The following is a 16,916-nucleotide window of genomic DNA, read 5'->3' on the forward strand; positions in this document are numbered from 1 at the left end:
TCACCATTAAAGGAATAGGCCACCGTTTTTACATACTGAGATATTTTCTTACCTTATCTTTGACGAGTTCTTTAGGACCTGTCTGATCTTCACCCGTGCCTTCAGTCACGTAAACACAGCGCAGACGGCGTTAGCATTTAGCCTCTCCCCCTCTCCACTATAGCTCCAAAACAGGTCAAGATAGAAGCTACAAAGCTCTTCCACGTTTTCGCTATTTAAATATGGTTACGTGAAGTGTTCCACTACAAAGTATAATTACACAAAATTAAACAATGTGGATTTTCTAAGCGGATAAAAGGGGGGACTATATTGTAAGGCGTAATAATACCAGGAGTAATTTACTGCGCGGATTTCGAACTACTCCTGGTATTATTATGCCTTACAATATAGTCCCCCCTTTTATCCGCTTAGAAAATCCACATTGTTTAATTTTGTGTAATTATACTTTGTAGTGTAACACTTCACGTAACCATATTTAAATAGGGAAAACGTGGAAGAGCTTGGTAGCTTTTATCTTGACCTGTTTTGGAGCCATAGAGGAGAGAGGGAGAGGCTAAATGCTAACGCCGTCTGCGCTGTGTTTACGTGATAGAAGGCACGGGTGAAGATCAGACAGGTCCTAAAGAACTCGTCAAAGCTAAGGTAAGAACATATCTCAGTATGTAAAAACAGTGGCCTATTCCTTTTTAATGCCAGTGTTTTCTATACACACATTGGGATGTAGAGTTCAGCACTAATTGGCTTCAGTGGATTGGTCAAAGGCCTGGCGTCCCTTGGCGTTTCGTTTGAAAGCATCGGGATTAGAGTGGATTTATGTTTATGCTGTACGTTCTTCCATGCCCGTGTGTGTATACGGTGAGTGGGCAGCTATAGGGCAAACAAGCCGGCGCACTTTCCACGCCGCTCCGATCGCGCGTGGGCGTTTTCACACGAGCCAATTAGCAGCACAACTCATTAATGTTTCATCCCTCAACATGACAAGAAAAAAAGAGCCAAGGTAGATTCGGCGTGTCAAGGGCAGGTCGTCAGTTTCGGTCTCAGACAAATCGAGCAGGAATGCGGCGGAATGCTAAATCAGTAATACAATACAATGTAATATCCTGTAGATGTTTCAAATTTGATGCAAGAATTCGGGAAGTCAAGGGAAAATAAAGAAGCACAAGCAAAGATCAGGTTCAAAAGCCTCCAAGCTTCTTTATCTCATATCAGATGTTGATTTATAATATAAATGTGGAAGTAACAGATGTCAAAGATGTTAGTGTGGTAACAGAGGATTGAAAATTATAAGCATTAGACATTTTTAAATTGATAATAGTGATAATAGTTTAGTAAAATGTGTGTTCCAGTAGCATAATAGTCCAAGTCTTGTGTTGTCTCTTTACATACCTTTAGACATTTCATGCAATTTAAGAATATATTGATAATGTATTGCGATTTCAACACTATTGTGAAGAAAATCTAGTTCTGAGAGATTTTTATTTATTTATTTTTACACTAAACTGGGCCACACATTTTGGGAAGTTGTTTCATTCTTCACATTTGATCAAAGCGGTAATATGTATTTCCCACATACACACAACTCTCCTGCCTTCTTTTATGTCTTGTTAAGAGGCAAAAGCAAACCTAAAACCAAAGCATACTTGTGTTAATCCCTGGCTTCCCAAATTCTTCATGCCCTCCACGCCTCTCCGGCCATGTGCTCCCTGATAATGTTACACCGTTGTGAGTGTGAGAGAGATTCCTGGGTGTTTCCAGAAAACGACAGATGTTGTTTTTGATTAAAGTGAGCCTGCAAAGGTACGAAAAGCAGTGTTTTAAAGGCATGCCAGTCTTTTGGCATGAAGGCGTGTCAAAGAAACATGGGAAATTTGGACAAAAAGGCGTCAGAAATGTGGCTGTGATGAAGATTGTGGGAACGGAGTGTCCTTGCAAAGTCCTTGAACAGATCTTGTCTAGATCACAACCTAGATCATCAAAGGTTGTGATCTAAGTTGTTCAACTTAGATCACAACCTTTACAAAATGTAAAATCTATCATGTTTTAAGGCGTTCAAAGTAAAAAACAAACAAATTGAGCCATTTCATTTGAAACAGTATACATGAAGAGAAGCGGGCTTATGGTGAAATAGTGTTAATGTAAACTTCACATACCCACTGTATAACTGTGTTTACATTTTCAACATGTTTCTGCCATGTTACATGCAGTAAAGTGCACAGCGGTGCCCCCTGCTGTTTGCCATCAAAGGCCTCCGATTATCACAGTAATGTCGCATGGAATCACACGGCAAGTCCAAGTGCATTTACATAATCCCAACCCTAACCTGATAATTAAAACCTATTTTTATTGTACTTTATTATTCATTATGTATTCGTGTCTTTTATGTGCAGTATATGTGCACATTCAAGGTGGAGCTGTTCAACATTTCCAACACTCATGAGCTAACAAGACAGTAGCCGCTGGGCCTGGCATATTTTACAAGGCTCTTTACTCCAAACCACTCTCACCTGTTACAGAGCGCTTAAGGCGACTGCAGTGGGCACCCATCCAATATACTCCACTCTCTTAGATTTTGGCACAGATTTTGTTGGTTGCTTTTAGAAGAATTACCCAATATAAACATGGATTTCGGTTTTTGTATTTATATTTATGTGAGTGCTCGCAGCACTCTGACATGTAGTGATGAATTGGACATTATAATAAGTTGTTCTTGACAGGCTCGAGGCCACTCTGTGGTACAGCCCACAGTAATTACTGTCAGCATACACAGACATCATATATTTACTACACAACCAACATGACATGTGAGCTGTTGCCCAGCGCAAATAAAGTGGATGTGCTTTGACATGCAAGAGCTAAACTCCAGTGCATAAGCAGAATCTTAATTCGTTTTTCCATGTTTATCTTAATACTTTGGAACATTAGCATAATGTTGTTATGCCCCCCGTAAATCTTTATAGCTTAGTTTGACATTAATATTGATGTTTTGCCACCAAACAGGTTCTTCAGGGCTGGGTTGATGACAGTGGTTCTTCTTCAGATGTCACCACTCATCTTTGTGCTAACCACAGTCACCAACAACCCAGCCCTGAACTGTGAGGAGGCAAGAAGTCAGCTTTAAATCAAGAAACCAGATGCTTTTAAATGGCAACTACAAAATATAATATATGGAAACAAGTTATAATTCTCAAAAAAACAAAGTGGTTACAAACTAGAACTTCATACTGCAAGGATTAACCCTTCGTAGGAAAAACTGAAATCAACAAACAACAAAATCCTACAGCCCACAAGTCTTCCCGCCGCCTCCTTCCTCACCGCACAGACCTGCTTATGTGATTAGGAAAATATACAAGTGTTATTTTGGAGGATGCTTTTGCGGCTTATGTTGCCTTGAGTTCATATTTTGCTGGGGTAAGCAGCGCCATGGTCTGGACTGAACTGGGGAAATTCCTCCAAGAGTGGAAGTTCGGCTGCTGCTGCGGAGGGGTGAAGTGAGTTTGCTTGGGTCATGTTCGCAATTTTTTAAAATCTGTGTGTTGTTTTTTGTAGACTTTACTGTCCGCATAGGGCAAAGTGTCATCTGCATTTGACACAGCACTATCTTCTTTCAGACAACCTAGCCAGAGCCCATTGTGCATGTTTTAGATTGATGGAGGCTCAAACAGATTAAAGAAATACAAAAAAATACCCCTTTTTATACACACTGCGCAATAACACTGGTCCCAAAAAGTTTCCAGAGTATATTCCTCATAAGCAGAGGTGAAGGCCGCTCCCGTCCTGTTTGTGGATATGCACCATAGATCATTACGGGGCAGTGGTGCGCTCGGAGCCTGCCCTAAATCTCTGTCCCAGACGCTCGCTCAACAACAAATCAACCCACCTACAAGCAGCGCGTGAGTCACTGCGGTCAACAGCGCACAAACAACAAAGATGGCCACCGACTGAGAGCCTAGGTACAGCATATCTCACACTACTGCGCCGAATCCTCCAAAAAACGTTAGTGGGGGTGAAAAGGGTTTGTATCATTGCCTGGTTGGATAACATTAGCCAATCAGCACAAGCACAAAGGTGAGGTGATTGACATTTCTTTGAACATGGGAACGTGACAGACGGCAAAAAGTACATTAGGAATCACAAAAAACGTATTACAAAAGCTCTGGGGCTGCTCAGAACGTTCTTCCTTTTCCTTTTTTGTCAAATTGAGGAATACATCGCCTGACAGCTGTGGGAAATCTGCACGGGATGATCTCACAGAAGAAAGAAGTCCAGCGCATATGGCTTGTAAAGCACACATTCCGGGGATTAAACAGTTTAAAGCTCCCCATATCTCATGTGAAAGGGAAAACCCAAATTCTGCTTTCTCCCTGTCTGCAGTGCCTGTGTGTGTGTGTGTGTGTGTGTGTGTGTGTGTGTGTGTGTGTGTGTGTGTGTGTGTGTGTGTGTGTGTGTGTGTGTGTGTGTGTGTGCGTGTGTGTGTGTGTGTGTGTGTGTGTGTGTGTGTGTTTTGGTGGAGGGCATTTGGCTAAGATCTGGCGCAGGTCCCGCAGTCTGGAGGAGGTGTGGGATGGAGAAATATGTAACCATGACAACCACCGACACCAACACCTGATGTAGGCTGGGATATGCACGGCGTTGGGTTCGTTTCTGCTTACAAAATATCTCAGGCGACATTTCACACATAGGACGGGAACAAGGTGCAAGCATAAATGTGATGTTAAATGCATGCATGTAAAAAAAAAAAAAAAAAAGGTTTGTGATAGCTAGAAACAAGCTGGGTCCGAAACTAACTGTTTAAAGGTACGCTGTGTAACATTTTGGATTCTACCGTTGCCAGCAATACAAAACATGCTCCTTAACGTCCAGCTCGACACAAGAGAATGCAATGTTGTTTTGCAGTGGTTAATCAAAGAATGGATTTGGTGAAGGACTATTCAATTCTCATATCTGGCTGCCTTTTGTCAACATCTCCATGGAGACGAGCTGGAGACGTCCCGCTCCCAGTAAAGTTACAGTCACGTCTTAGGAGAGGTGAACCGCTTACAGCAAAGACACATGTTTGAAGCATATTTCAACGATATCTGTGCTTAAATAAATGCTTGTATTTTATTCAATTTTTGGGGTGAAATGTTACACGGAGTAGCTTTAAATTGAAGATCCTCCTCCTGCTGCCTTGTAATACACCGGATAATGATGTACAGGCATGCAGCCCAACACGTGGCGCACTGAGTCACCTTTTCTCACTCCGACTTCATCAAGGAATCAAGAACGTGAAGTGGGGCTGCGGTTTTGCCACACACGGCGTCTGCTTCTAAATGAACTCCGCCACGACCTCAGCCAGGCTCAACTCGCTGTCTCTGAACGTGGGCCATGGAGCCGTACATTTGGGATTTCTGTTTCGATGAAAGAAAGTTCGACATGTTGGAGTGGTTACAAAACAGAGCGGCAGGAAGAAAAGGAGGAGTTACGAGAGGTTAGCTGTGTCAGGGGGCAGGACAGGCCGGGCCGGGATGAGGGCGAACAGGCAGCTCAGAGGCAAGGCAACAGCTCCCCCTGGGGCGAGGTACAAAGAATACACATAGCCACAAGCAAGATCTGTTGAATGAAAATGGAGCAATGAGACTATAACATGTTGATTTGATCTAATACTATAGAATTTGACATCATTTGACCTCATTCAAATGGAAACTGTAATTGAAGGGTTGATGGGAAATCACAAGGACTGGTGTTATTTAGGCATGTACTTAAATATATTAAAAAAAAAACTGTTTTCATGGGGTCTTGCTATGAATAAAAATAATAAACTGTTGTTTAGACCTCTACAAATATCTTCTGAAATAGGATTCTTCAGTTAGTTTAGGAGATCAGATTTCATATCTTCTCTCAAACATACTTTCTTGTCCGGAAAAATTAATGAATTAGAACAATTGAGCAGAACCTAATTATAACCGTGAATGTAGATGATGCTTGGTTTTTTCTTGGATCCACATGACAAGCATAAAAACATACCGTAATTATTACAGTGATTTGTAATGAAATACATACATACATGTTTTTTTGTTTTCTCTGTTCGGTGTGTACTGAATCTTTGTTTAACACCATTATAGGTACCAACCTGTGTGCCGTTTGGAATTCAGACCTCCAGAGAAATAACACACAGATGTGACCCCATAACATTATAAAAACATTTTCTCAAACGTTTTTTATCCCTCCAGCGCCTTTATGTGTTTACCAAGCTCCACTTTTACAACACCCATTAACCAGGGACCTTTGGGTGCGGATCGACTCCGGGGCAGAAAAATACTACGCACCGCTGATTCATTACCGTAAGTCTCGGTCCCTTAGCACCTCGTAACCGTTCACAACATACACAGCAGAAGACCAGACGCAATCTTGGGCATAGGCTCGACACAAGAACATTCCTGATCGCTGTTCCGTGGATGTGGTTCCACCTCTGTCATTATTTCTCCATTTGTGGCCAGGGCTGCAGCTGTCCCACGCGCCGCAAGCATTCATTTAAGGCTGCACTGCGGGTCGGATTAAGGAAAAGGTTGATGAGCTTTAAACAGAAGCTACTTTTCCTAAATAAATAGGAAAAGGGAACCCTCTATTGTGCAGATGAAGCTGAAGCGGAGTTGTTTGTAAGCAATGAGAACGAATGTGACAGAAAAATCTTTATGTCATGGATGTGCTGGAGCCAAAACCTCAAGCTGGATCTGAAGAGCACAGACCGCACAGTTACAGGAAATACACCCTTCTGGGAAGACAGTTCACCCAGACCCAAGGACATTTTTGGCTCGTGCTGTCAGTGTCGGTAAAGGTAAAAGACATGGATCTGTAGTTGGAGCTGCAATCTGGTATATCGACAGTAAATGCTTCCCATCTACTGACCAGCATGTTTTTGTAGGTAGGGGAAACCGGAGTACTGACTTCAGCGCTCTTTTGATCCCAGGAAATGGTGCACTGTCTCCTGAGCTCGCCCCTGTTTCCTGCACTGGTCAGCTCCTCCACCTCCTCCTTCCTCCTGCGCAGCTACCTCCGCTCCACAATAGTCTTTCACCACCTTCTCCTCATTTGTCCCTTCCTTGTTTCTTAAAGCACCTCTTGTGACGCCTCTTGTGTGCTGCAGGTGTGGGGGGCTGTTGGTGCCTCTTCAGTGTTTCAGACATTTGCAGGTCTCAAATGTGTTTAATACATTAGCTCAATACATAGCGCATAAGCTAGCTTTTTGTTCACTTTTAAAACGCTGCTTTCTTCAGGACCACCACCCCTGAACCTCCACAAAACGCGGCAGACGTACAAAAGCATCCAGCAAACAGTGTGGGGCACAGAGAGCACTAATGCAGTTCGCAGAGAAAAGGCAAAAACGCAGCTGTACCAAGAGAGAGGAAGTAGCTGCTTCTTTACACGTCGCCATGACATATTTAAACATACAATGACCTAGCATGCATGGTGTGAGAAAACAGTCTTGCCACATTTGGTCAGTAGGTTGCCAGAGCCATCTTGCCCATGCATAATTTGTAATTTCAAGCTAGCTAAGGTCCATTCATCCATACATACTGTTTTGGCAGTCGCAGAAACCTCTGTTGCCAAAATTCACACAATGCGTAAATATTGATGTCTTATTTAGGGCAATTTACAGTTCATTTAGCAGCAAATTCAATTCATGCCAAAGGGGAGGGGGGGTTGATGGGAGGTGGCGTGACAGTGGGGGGTAGAGCAGATAGGGGAGTGTGAGAAAGTGTCTGGCCGCTGCTGATACGACTCCAGTGAGACCTCTCGGGGCTGAGGTCATCCCCTGCTCCTCTGCGCCCCGTGCATCACATGCCTGGCATCGCCTCAACATCACCGGAGCGTCGTCACGGGCGCAGACGCTAAACAGGAAATCCCACTGTGTGAATGAGGGTTGCAGAAAAAGACACCAGGCAGTTTTTCGAGTGACTTTCCAACCCCTCACGCGTCAAAAATGCACATCAAATCCTCCAAACGATGACTTCAGTGCGCTCGCAGCTTAGCGTAATCACGTGGCTCTCTCGCGGCTTTGTAAAAATCAACAAACACAAATAATGGATTGAAACAGAGCCATAGAAATCGAGGCATTAATAATTGTCTGTGATATGTTTGTTTCCGTGTTGCCCGTGTTGGTGGCTGAGTGTTTCCTGACCCCCGCTGTGCCAGTGTGTGCCTCTCCAGAGCTGAAAGGGGCGCCGGTGCCAACAGCAATCACAGCTCTTTGTATCCGCACCAACACCAACACAAAAAGAAGCAGGCCCTCAATCAGGGAGCGCTTATTCTCCACCAATATGAGAGCAAGTCATCTCCAACAAGACATGATACAAACAGGCTAAACCACCGTATGTATATTCAGATAAAGAAAGGAAGTATGTTGCCGTTTGTATAGGGAATAGATCAATGTATTCGGCAAGTGATGTTTCTACTTTATGTCAAGACACTTTGGATGTTTTTTTGTCGAAGCCAAACCACCAAATGCCTCTCTGATCAAAACCAAATGCAGCGTGAATGTTGTGGGCATCCAAGTGCATCCAGTTGTTGACAGCGATGCCATAAACTGAAACTGCACAAACACAAAATAGACGGGAATACATTCTCTGCTCGCTTGCTTTGTCCACTCCATCCTGACCCGCGGCGAACCGACTTTGACTGATGCCGGAGTCAAAGGAGAGGTGTCTGTTTGTCAAGATAAGAGCCGCGACATGAAACGCACAAGATCAAAACGGAAAGAAAAAAGGGCGCATCTGCTTTCACCCAAAAGTGGTACAAAATAAACACAACAGAATAGCGACAGTTTACCGATGTACGTCAATACGTCTGTGGAAATAACTTGGGTCTTTGTGGCCTAGATTAGAATTGAAAATATAACCCTCTACCACTCTATGACATCCTTTCTCGCAGCTGTGGTCACCTCTGTGCTCTCCCTTGTGTGCAGTACAGTATAAGTCATTGTTGGAAACGGAGTGTTGACATCATTGCTGAGTTAATGTTTTCGCCCGAGCCTAAACAGACCACAGCTCTGTCACAAACTGGATCAGAACTATCTCTTCTCTAGTGCCAAGCGTATAGGCATAGTCACAGCTGTAATGCCAACATGAGCGTTGGATCACGGATGAGGTCAGAGGTAGACGCTAACTAGAATGATGTCGAGACTGGACAATGGACTATGGAACCAGAACACATGGGTCAGGAAACAAACAGTACATGCAGTTTCCATGTGGACAAGAAATAACAAATTGGGTTCATGGTTGTAATGCTCACAATAGTGCCAGAAATGACCAACAGAGTATGGCACATTTGGTAATAGCCACTAAAGCCTTTCAGGAACTGAAAGCGTATGAAATAGCAAACTTAATTAACTTTAGCAAAAATGTGGAGCTTGTTTAAAGCAGTACTAAGTGACTTGTTTACCTTAAATCAATCCTTTCCATGGTCCCTCTGGGGGTAAGACAAGTGTTAATGGGATGATTGGGGGGGGGTCTTTCATCTCCCCCTGGTGTCTCTGGCCAGAAAACCACAATTGCAACTTTGCTGCCTATTAGTGCAACACGGACTAATAGAATCACGAAGGAGAAGCTAACAGGCTAACGGACAAAGCTAACTGCGGCCTAGCGCAGTATTTACAGCCAAGTTTGAGTGACAAAAAATATTTCTATTGTGTAATTGGATGTACAATATCTCTCTCTCCCTTTGTCTTTTCTGTCAGAGCAGTATTTACTCTCACAGACAATTAATGAGTAAAAAAACGCAACATGCTACGACACCTGCAGTGGCGCTTATGGCCTCTAGGGGCAAGAGTTACTTAGTACTGCTTTAATGTTGAATGACACAACAGGATTCAGAATAGATAACACTAGCTTAAAACAATAGAGCCACTCTGTTTGCAGCCAGTTCGTACTAAATCTAACATACTGTAGCGTCCAAATGATGAAACACAAAATTGTGTTTTATAAGATTACTTATTAAAATCGCCATTGTTTTATCATCATGGAATGTAAAAAGAATCCCAGAACACTAAGAGGCTTTGACAACACAATTTCTAACGATTACCAGAAAGGCTAAAGGCTAAATAAGCTGTTTCAAAGTTTAGAATGCTAAGGGGAACAAGAGTGTACTAAAATGACAGGAGGAAATGAATTTCTTTTCAGCCAAATTTTAACATCTACGAGATCTATTTTGGTTGTTTCTTTTCCAACATATTACCCACGTTTCTTGCCTCAGCTTTGGCTCTTTAGTCTGTCAATTGTGCCAGTCCACCCGTTGGTCTTGGCCCCCAACTCGATTTGGCCTTTGCAAGTCTTGCCTCAACAGAATTACGCAAACCATTGACATTATTATTAAGTGTCAAAGAACCCATTGCCACATTCATCATCATTGCAGCTCGGCTAGTTAAGCTCATAACAAACACAGACAAACCAAGAAGAGGGGGGGGAAAAAAGCCGTTGCGCATTTAGCAGCTGGACTCCCATTGAAATCGCATATGGCTGAAAACCAAACAACTGTTCTCTCATCTCCGTTCCCATCACAAGGACCTCAGCAGCAGCGGCAGATGTGAGGCGGACTCTGTGATGGTTAGCCTCGACGCTAATGATGTCAACATCCACCTGTTGCTATGGCGCTGGTCCCTGCCCGGCTACACTCGGAGAAGTGGCATCTCAGCTCACAGCGAAGCAAATTAAAAGGTACAGAGTTCACTTGATCCGATCCAGTCCGAGTGGGTCTTCGTAGTGTATCTCAGCTTTTCATTATGGTTTGTGCAAGAGAGGGCCTTGTCAAATAAATGCCACTAATGGGCTGAGAGAGGAGTGAGAGGAGACAGGAGCTCTGACAGCAAGGCAAAGTCGTTTTAGAGAAAGTGGTTTAATCCAGTCTGGCAAAGAAGCTAAATAGTACTAGGACGCATAAATTACTTTGTGATTCAGATGCATGTATTTGCATGTGTTATGTCCAAAGTCAATGGGGCTGTGTCACATTCCATAAATATATCAAATATGTGGAATAATTTGAGCAAAATGCATTTCAAATTTGGGTTACATTAGAAAATGGTCTAACTCATGTAGATTGTTCATACTCTTCTTCAGCCTTTTGAAGTTTCACAGAAAAAAAACAGAAAAAAACAGCATTTTCCATTTTAAATCAACAGAATGAAAAAGCATCAAGTCCGAAAATAGGAATTCGCAGGCAGAATTAACCACAGAATATATATGGCAGTGATTCTTAAACTGTGGTACTTGTGTCACTGGTGGCACAATATGTGGGCAGCTTGATTTAGATTGAATTCATCGTGTTTTTGGCCGATTTCGTCTGAGCTCTTATTAAGTACTTTAGTCATGGTTTAGTCTTGATTGAAACCGGTTTGTTTAATTCGCAACCTGGCATTGTCCTGTCATAGACTTGGTTTGGATCTGATGATACTCCCTGAAATGTGGAAAACATCCCCAGGTACCTCGAGTTTGACAACCACTGAGCAATCACTACATGATTTGCAGATCAGACATCCCAAATTTTGAGTCCCAGCGACTTGGCTACGGACAAGTCCCTTTGAAACATGAAAGAAACCGCTCATGACCTAATCCCACAACACAAGCTGGCAGCTGCGTCGATGTGAATATCGTCCAAGGTTGTACGAGTTTAAATTTGTCCATTCATCTGTACAAAGGACCACTTCCTGCCTGTGCTCCCTACATATCATCCGTTCACAATAACAGTGTTAAGAGCTACCCTTCCTGCCCCTCGGACCCAAGAACCCTCGCCTTACACCCTTTCCTCTCAGTCCTGCCCCTCCTCTCTAGCGCCTTCCGCTCGCTTGTTCCTTGTCAGCTGCTGTGGAGATCCAGATGTGACTTGGACAGGAAAAACCGAGAGGAGATCCGCACCTCCCCAGTGACAGAATTCATTGTGCAAGACCTTTGGACGAGGATTTTAGACGCAAACGCGCAAATAGTTATGCATCACGGACAAAGGGGTCCCTCTAGACAACAAGGCGCAATTGTCCAAGCCCAGTGTGTGTTTGCATATCTGTGCACAAAGCAAATCAATGGACAACATCTTGCAATGTAAGTGTTGATATTTCGCTGGCGTATTTACAAACGGGACTTAGCCAAGCCTATTGTTCGAGACTGGCGACACAAATACGATCAATGTGAAAGATGAACGACACTGCGGCAAGTTTCCAACAAGACTCTTGGCAAAATATCAACAGTTTGCGAACAAGCAGAAGCTCAGCAATTACTTCCGTACAAAAGGTAATCATTGTAAACCATTTTGGACAATGAGAAACAGATGCACAGTCGCACACCCACTTTGCCATGTGGGATACGGCGCAGAAAAAAAGTGAGTCAGCAAAACATGGAAAGTTGGAGTAACGGAGAAAGTTGAAGTGTTGAAGCGCTAAACATTAATACAAGTAACGTACGTATATAATCTTGAGGATTAAGTGACAATCAACAAATCCAATCAATGACATTTTTCTTTTTTCTTTTGAGTACTTACCCGGAGCTGGCACAATGCTTCAGAAAACACCCAATCAAGCTGTTTTACGACAAAAAAGCTTTCGTCTAAGAATGGCAGCAACACGTCGCGTACAGTGGAGAACAATGCATGACCGGTGAAGCACAGCGCACAGTAAGACACACAGAGGTCCAGTCATTGGGCTCGGGCTCACATGGGACGTCCAGAGGAAAAGAGGAGAGAGGGAGGGAGCAGGGGGGGCTGGACTCAGGATAGACTACAGAACTGGGATAGAAGGAGGAGAGTTTGGGTAATCCACTACTCTATATTCTCACTTTGGTGCTCGGCCCACTTTCCACAATAAACCTATTCTGTTATGTCTATTAAAGTAATTACGTATAGAGGACTAAGAATTATATGAAACATGACTTTTCCCATAATTTCTGGTTGGTTACTTAATGCCGGGAATCATAAAGACAGAGAATAAGATTTTCCACAAAGCAGTGTCCAAAACTGTACTATATATTACTTTATACTTTTATGTCTTTGTCCTAACACAAGGAAAAGTGTATGTGTAGTGTTCTTCTGCTAAAGTTTTTTTTTTTTTCTTTAAATACCGATATCCCGAATCTCCCATGACCTCTGGAATTCCTTGGGACCTGGCATGTTCCAAATAGGGACAGTTTTCTCCTCTTCTTCCCCTCTTTGTCCCGACTTAACATTGAAGCTTATACTGCGGAGAGTGACTCATTCAAATAATTGTTGCTTTTAGCCGCATCAGGTTACCCATTCTCCAAATCATCCCTTCGCCCTGGTTCGGTACAGTATCTGGGACACTTGTGAATTAAGGCTTTTGAGAGAGGAGAGAGCAGAGTGAGGGGGGGGGGGGGAGGAGTCTATCCCGAAGTGGAGTAGCCCTGTAATTTTGTGCTCTGATTGCATGTGTGACCTCGCAGACAAATAACCTAAAAGGATATTGTCTATACACTTTATTCAGCCAACATTTATTTGACCAAACGTTTAGTCTCGGCGCACGTTGGCAGGTGCGGCTGAAAATGACAAAGATGTGCTATGGAAATTGGCTTAACTGACGCTAACAGTGGTGAACATCTGGTAACAAGGCAAATAGAGTTTTTACTGGAAGGCTTTCAGTTTAGTCGGCACCTTTGACATTACTCATCTCATCCAACGGGTTCTTAATATTTGATGTTCATTTACTGCAATAAACCATATACACAGTATATTAAAACAGTACAAAGTAACACATGCCCCTAGAGGCCAAAAGCGCCACTTCAGGTGTTGTAGCATGTTGCGATTTTTTACTCATTAATTGTCCGTGAAAATAAATACTACACTGACAAAAAACAAAACAAAGGGAGAGAGGGATATTGTACATCCAATCACACAATAGGGATATTTTTTTTCACTCAAACTTGGCTGTAAATACGGTTCAAGTGGTGCTAGCCTGCAGTTAGCGTTGCCCGTTTGCATGTTAGCTTCTTCTTTGCGATTATATTAGTGTGTATTGGGGCCTCCGACTCATAGGCAGCAAAGTTTTTCTGGCCAGAGACACCAGGAGGAGATGAAAGACCCCCCAATCATCCCATTAACACTTGTATTATCCCCAGAGGGACTACGGAAAGGATGTATTAAGGTAAACAAGTTACTTAGTACTGCTTTAATGCAGTACTATTCTTTGAAGTGGTGCACCGCCTCCTGTGTTTGTTTCAGAGCGTGGTGTCCTGCACTGGTCAGCTCCTCCACCTCCTCCTTCCTCTTCCTCCTGTGCAGTTCCCTTCGCTCCACAACATCTTCTGCGAAGGGTGTAGCAGACGAATATAGCCTATATGGTAATACATCCATCTGATTCTCAAATGAACAAACACTAGCTAGAACAATAGTAGGGATAGAGCGCTTGTGTGGCTTAGCTGCGAGCCTTTCCCGGATACCTCCACGTTTGTCCTTTTTTTTGTTTCCTATAGCGCCTCTTGTTACGCCTAGGTCTCAAATGTCTTCAGCTAGTTTGTTTGCTTTTAAAAACACGGGTCCTTCAAGGGTAGTACAGACTCTCTTGAGTAAAAAAAAGAACACTGAACCTCACAAAAACACAGCAAAGATGTACAAAAGAAGCCAGTAAAACAATGTGGAACACAGAAACTACGAATACAGTTTGCAAAAATAGACCCAAAAAAAAGAACAGCTGTACCAAGACAGAGGGAGGTTGCTGCTTGTTTACACGTCACCATCAATCCCTTTCTCATTGTTTTTGGGCGGGTTCAGTTAATATAAGTTATCGTGCTTTTCTGGACAGTCTGAGGTGCTTTTACATAGCATTATTCATTCACTCCAGTGGTGGTGAGCTCCTATTGTAGCCACAGCTGCCTTAGGATAGACTCACTGGTGGATGAAGTCTGAAGCCCAAGCACATGGCGACAGTCAACCTTCCAGTTTGAAGACATTCTGCTCTTCTGTCTGAGCCCCTGGTTTCGAATAAGCTACTCTGAAGCAAAACATTTTATGAGGCGGGACATGGCCTAAAAAGTCCAGTCTGGAATATATTGGCTTGTACAGTCGCAGAGTGTACAGAAAATGTTCTTAGCATAAATTAGACATTTTAGAGACCATAAGGCGGTCTAAATGTCCAACTAAAACAATTGCAGATGCGCCAGCAAAACAAACTCTTTGATCACTGACTATAATGGACCACTGAGAGCCCAGCTTTCTGCCCGTGGAAATATCAAACTAATTCTCGTGGATTGATGAAGCGCAGAGGTCAGCATCGTAGCATCATTGAACAATGGATTCCTGCCAGGAAATAGACTTAGCATCTTAGTTTATTTATCAGTTGCCAGAACGGATAAAAAGCAGATGCATATACAGTACACACACTAATACATTTCAATTTAAAGTTACCAATGACGGTTGTATTGAAGCCATTTCCAGATTTATAAATCATCTCTCAGTGTCCCTATTGGCAAACAACTGTGACTAGAGATAGACTAAAAGTAGTACAGTAACTATCCTGCTTTACCACTTGTATATTTGTGATTCGTGAACATTAATCTTTGTCACTATGGGTTAAACTGTTGAGATGATGGGATCGACCCGTAGTGACACTGCGATCATCCTGTGTTTCTCCTCCATGAACCAGTTCTGTCGGAGAAAAGCATCCTGTTTAGAGCATCAGTCACAACATTTAGAGAAGGAAACGTGGTGCAGAGGTTAGCGTAAACAGGCCGAGGAGGAATTACAAAGAGGGACTTTCTAAGATGAGCGCTTTGGCCAAAATATATAAACAACAGTGTACAGGCATGTGCTGGAATATAGACGAGGAGAAATGCGGTCAACATTCCTCGCTCAAGTGGTCGGTTTGGACATTTCCTGTGAGCGAGGGAGAAGGGTTTTAGGAGGATTTGTCATGCTAATGATGCCATAACTGCACTTTTCAATAAAGCAGACACAGCATCCAAAAGCAGTTGAAGAATAAAAAACAAATGGCATGCTGTGTAAAAGACACTGCTGCTATTCTTTAGTCTTAACGTACAAACACCTAGGCTACATTGACTGCACAAATCTTTTTACTGAAACTCCCAGAGCATATTAAAAAACACTTGGATTTGTGCAACATTGTGGTTACAGAAACGGACTCAATCAAGTGCCATTTTGTGAAAACCCATCATCAAGACTATATTGTCATTTACAAATATTCCCCGTCGTTTCCCTATCTCATTCCCCTCTTTTATGCTCACGCAGAAAAACTCATCAGAACCCTTGGAATCAATTAGTGGAATGTAAATGGGCCATTCAATTACCGTGGGCCGCCGTGCTGTACTTGTTCCTCCCGAGGCAAACAATCAGGACGCAAATTAACAGTGAACAAGAGCGCTTCGTCTAAACCGGGATCGCCCACCAGCAGCACGGCTACGACGCCGGGGAGGGACGGGAAAGGGCACGGACGGCAGGTACTCCATGTAAATGTATCCATGCACTTTAATCCAAGTCATACTGCAAGAATGAAGAATCAGTCGACAAGAAACACGCGTGACTGCAGTTGGTATTGCGTATGTGTGGTGTTTATCTCATACAGTTGAGTATCAATATTTTGGGATGGAATGAGTATAATGGAGCAAGACCTTTCCACAGAATGGTTACTTTTCTATATATTCTCTGCATAAAGCGTTGACAAATTCACTTTTCCAATCGCGAAGATCTCTCCGATGCTATATTGCATTAGACCTCCAGTCATTTCCAACGATTTAAACGAGGTCCCTTTGTCCTTAAGCAGGGTGACAGGCTAACAAGGGCCCGCTGACTGCACACTGACTCAGAATACTGATCATCTCTGTGCATAAGTGCGCTTCCTATACACACAGCAGAGTACCGAGGCATATGTACAGGGACAAGTCAGCAATCACCATCTGTTAGCCACAAGCCGCTAATGAGCACAAGTGCAACACGGA

The 16,916-nt window shown here is 43.1% G+C and overlaps 1 protein-coding gene across 4 annotated transcripts in view; it reads right to left on the reverse strand.

Annotated features, from left to right (window-relative positions):
* sash1a (SAM and SH3 domain containing 1a) overlaps positions 1-16,916 on the reverse strand; it is a gene marked incomplete at its 3' end in the record, with an annotated part of 169,193 nt that overhangs the window by 51,898 nt on the left and 100,379 nt on the right. Inside the window, exon 1 of one of the 4 annotated variants that reach the window (XM_079571944.1) lies at positions 12,499-12,654. The exons of the other annotated variants lie outside the window; for them this stretch is intronic. Of the gene's footprint in view, positions 1-12,498; positions 12,655-16,916 lie in introns of those variants that run through there. 4 annotated transcript variants of the gene reach the window in all.

Source organism: Gobius niger, assembly GCF_951799975.1.
Source record: "Gobius niger genome assembly, chromosome: 15".
NCBI classification, from domain to species: Eukaryota; Metazoa; Chordata; class Actinopteri; order Gobiiformes; family Gobiidae; genus Gobius; species Gobius niger.